General features: G+C 40.8%; 1 pseudogene across 1 annotated transcript; it reads left to right on the forward strand.

Annotated features, from left to right (window-relative positions):
* Window positions 1-1521: 1521 nt before the first annotated feature.
* On the forward strand, window positions 1522-3304 carry LOC307146775 (putative inhibitor of apoptosis; annotated as a pseudogene). Its single transcript has one exon. The product of its transcript is annotated as a putative inhibitor of apoptosis (transcript).
* The last annotated feature ends 1066 nt before the right edge of the window (window positions 3305-4370 follow it).

Here is a 4370-nt window from a genome sequence, read left to right on the forward strand (position 1 = left end):
CCTGCCCTCAAGCGGCTCCTGCAAGAGATAGCCCAAGAACATAATGGTGAAAGATCCGTTGAGGCTCGAGGTCTGCTGGCACAGATAGATCTTGAGTTCATAGTGCATCTGTGGTGTTACTCTCCGTAAAGTGTTTGGAGAAACAAAACTTCTCTCTGATATGCTACAGGCCTCGACTCTTGATATTTCAAAAGCTGTAGATTTAGTTGAAGCTTTAGTTCAGACATTAAAGGACTTCAGGCAGGAATTGTTTTTTGATGATGTTTGGGATGAGGTGTTGAACATTTCTGGACAATGTGATGCAACACAGCCACCGGCAAAACGACAAAAAATGCTAAGCTCTAAACTCGGTGAGCACTGTGTGATGACAACTGTTGGTCAGAGAGAGTCGGAACGAGGTAAAGACGGGTTTCGCACAACCTTCTTCTACCCTATCATTGATCTGATGCTCAGTGAGATTAACAGGCGTTTTTCCAGGACAAACTGTGACATAATGAACAGCATCCAGGCTCTAAACCCTAAAAATGATGCATTTCTAAAAAAGACAGCTCTGTACTCATTTGCTCGATTGTATGATTCAAATGTTGAGGATTTGGGACATGAACTGCATCAGTTTAGCAGGATCTTGGACAGGAAAATACAGACCGGGATGCAGAGACCCTCCAGTACAGTGGAGCTGGTACAGTTCATTGAGCCATATAGAGAAGTTTTTTTTTAGCTCTACAGACTCTGCAAAATAGCCGTTGCGATCCCGGTGAGCACTGCTTCTTGTGAGCGGAGTTTTTCTACTTTAAAGCTGGTGAAAACATACCTCAGATCCACCATGAATGATGACAGGTTAAGCAATCTGGGTGTACTGAGCATTGAGTCAAGGAGGGCAAAGGCTTTAAATCTTGAGTCATTTGTTGATCGTTTTGCTAGAAATCACCAAAACCGCAGAATACAGTTGCTGTAATTTGAATTCCTATATAGGAAAGTAGACTGGGATACAGAGACCATCTAGACTAACCTTATAAAGGCTATAGTGGATGCACTTGTTTTATATTGTTTGTTTTCATTGTCAGTATTGTTACTGAAATAAATACCAATACTTTGTTTTATGCTGAAATAGCTATGTTGAAGGCTTGAACACGGCATTGTTGCTGAAGCCAACAAGGATGTTTTGTTTTGTTTGATTTCCTTGTAAATTATAATTAAAAAAAAAAAAAATCAATAAAGACTTTGACTGCAACTGGAATACTTTGTGTTATTGTATTATTATGTATTATTTTTTTGAATACTTGAACACTTTTGTCAGTGTTGATGTGTCCCTCTGATAACAACCTTGGCCCCAGCCTGGCCCCCCCAGTAAAATTGGTCTAGAACCGCCACTGGAGGTGGCAACCATTTCCATACCACGCCTGGATGCGCTGTGCCACGGACCACAGAGGCACATCGCGTCTCTGAAAAATGTGTGGTGATTTTACAAATGATACAACTAATTTGCCCGCTGTGTACAGAACAGAACAGAAGAAAGGACATTTTGTAGTGTTGAACAAAATTCGATTTTGTTCTTAGCATCGGTTCCTGCTTCATAGGGGGAGGAAGCACATACCCCCTACGTCGACCTTCTATCTGTTCAGGAGTTCATTCAATTTTTTTAATAAGATTATGTGTTCTGTCATGGATGACTACTAGTCATGGGATGTCCCGCAGAGAGAAGGGCTTGAGTGGACACGCCCTGTGGTCACATTTTTATGTCTTCATCCAGAGTTTACCCCACCCACCGCAAACCTCCTGTCGTCCTCTCACTCTGCCTTTTCCCCGCTTTGCAACGTAGCCATCCTACAGCCCCTGCTACACCCGTAACATCGACCACCACGGCATCCGTTTCAGGCCAAACGGAGGAGCAGGTGGGTTACTTAAACCTGGATATGTCTCACCAGGATATGTCTCACCAGCGACCTCCGGCTTGTCACAATCCTGTCATGGTCGGGAACAGGAACGCCTTGACACCTTTCAGAATTGGACTCTTGCTACAGTAACTCCGGCCGAGCTTGCCAAAAGTGGTTTCTACTACCATGGCCAGGGCGACAGAGTGGCTTGCTTCAGTTGTGGAGGCCAGCTTAGCAACTGGGAACCGGGAGATCGTGCAGTATCAGAGCACCAGAGGCATTACCCCAACTGCCGCTTCGTTCGAGGTGACCGTGCAGATAATGTACCTTTATCTGACGGCGGCCTTTCCAATGTATCTAACTCGGCAATGCAACAGTGTGAAGAAAGGTTGCTCACATTTGTCAACTGGCCCTCAAGAATAACTGTTCGACCAGACCAATTGGCTAAGGCTGGTTTTTACTATGTTGGTCGTAATGATTACGTGAAGTGCTTTTGTTGTGATGCTGGACTCAGATGTTGGGAGTCTGGTGATGATCCATGGGTAGAACATGCCAAGTGGTTTCCAAGATGTGAATACCTGTTGCAAGAAAAGGGCCAAGAGTTTGTTCATCAGATTCAAGCAAGATTTCCAAGATAATTTGAACAGCTATTGACTAATGGAGACAGCAACTCGAGAGAATTTGTTGATCCACCTGTTGTACACCTGGGTCCTGGAGAAGACCGTTCAGAAGATGCAGTGATGATGAACAATCCTGTGGTGAAGTCTGCTTTAGAGATGGGATTTGAGCGTGGCCTGGTGAAGCAAACCGTGCAGAGCAAAATTCTCGCAAGTGGAGAAAATTACAAAACCGTTCAAGAGTTGGTGTCTGATTTACTAAGTGCAGAAGATGAGAAGAGAGAGGAGGAGCGAGAGCTTCTTGCTGAGGAAATGGCATCAGATGGTTTTACTTTTCTTAAGAAACATCATCTTGTCATGTCACAGCAGCTAAAAAGTGTGCAGAGCTTAATGGACCATCTTCTAGAGGAGAGCATCATCTCACAGAAAGAGTATGACATTATTCGTAACTGCACTACAGTCAAGCAGCAGACAGGGCAGCTCATTGAGTTAGTCCTGTCGAAAGGAAATGCAGCAGCAGAGGTCTTCCGCACCTGGATCAAGAAGAATGATCTCTGCCTGCTGAGAGAACTGATGGCCCAGACAAATGAAGCTGCATCACCGAGTCAAGATCTTTCAGACTTGCCTATGGAGGAACAGTTAAGAAGACTTCAAGAGGAGCGCACATGAAAAGTTTGCATGGATAAGGAAGTGAACATTGTCTTCATCCCCTGTGGTCACCTAGTTGTGTGCAAAGAATGTGCGCCTTCTCTGCACAAGTGCCCCATATGTAGAGGATTGGTCAGAGGCGCTGTCCGTACTTTCCTATCATAAAGTGAAGATATTCATCATCCAAGTAACAACAGTTTTTGGATGTGCAAATTTACACCAACTCTAATTGTTTCACATATAACTGTCGATTGTTAGATGATTTATCTGACAATTGAAATTGACGATAGGTTAAAATATTTTTATTTTTATATGTTAAATATTCCTTTCCCTCCTTTCACGTAAAAATACCACGTATCAACTGTCATTCATTAGCTTAACCATGTTTAGTGACACACACACACACACACAAAATAACCGTGTAATAATAACAAAATAAGTGTAACAGTTAGACGGGTTTGAAGTGTAATATTCATCTTTCACGTCAATGTTTCGTAGACAGCAGAAAGATGTTCTAAAATAAATATGATTTGTTTAGTCACTCTCATACTTGAAGGACCGTCATTTAATTCTCTTTATGCAATATTTGTTCATGTTTTTCATACATTCCTATATGAACATGTTTGACCACGCTCTGTGACTATATACTTTTTTTTTTTGCAAAAACTTTACAAAAACAAGATGTAAACAGCGTAATATGTAAAATCTCAATTCAAACGCTAAAACTGATCACTATAGTGGCTTTTCTGTATTTGTTTTAAATGGCTCATGCATCTACATCTCATTTACTTTTAACCCAATTGACCTCTAGAATTTAGGTTTTACCAAAGTGTGGAACTTTAACAGCCTCGAGCTTGGATGAATATGCCTCTCTCAGTGCAATAGACAGATGTGATTCTGTTGTAATAGTTTAACCCTTTACCTGTCACCCCCCTTTTTGAGAATGGACATTAAAATGCACTATTCAAGCTTAAATGGTTGTAATTCAAGGATGCTTTGGAGTATAGACCCAAGTTTGGTCTTGTTTTAAAGGGAAAAAATAGCAGAATATAACTGAAGTGAAAGCACTTTAAAAAATTAAAGTATGAAAAAGTTATGGAAGTTTAAATTTACATTAAATCAAATATAATTTATTTAATATTTTTATTGTATATAAAATATATATTTTACAAAATATCTTTTACAAAAAAATTACTATAAAATCAAAGCCATAAATCTAAATAAGTTGTGT

Source organism: Squalius cephalus (assembly GCF_949319135.1).
Source record: "Squalius cephalus genome assembly, chromosome: 19".
Lineage (NCBI taxonomy): Eukaryota > Metazoa > Chordata > Actinopteri > Cypriniformes > Leuciscidae > Squalius > Squalius cephalus.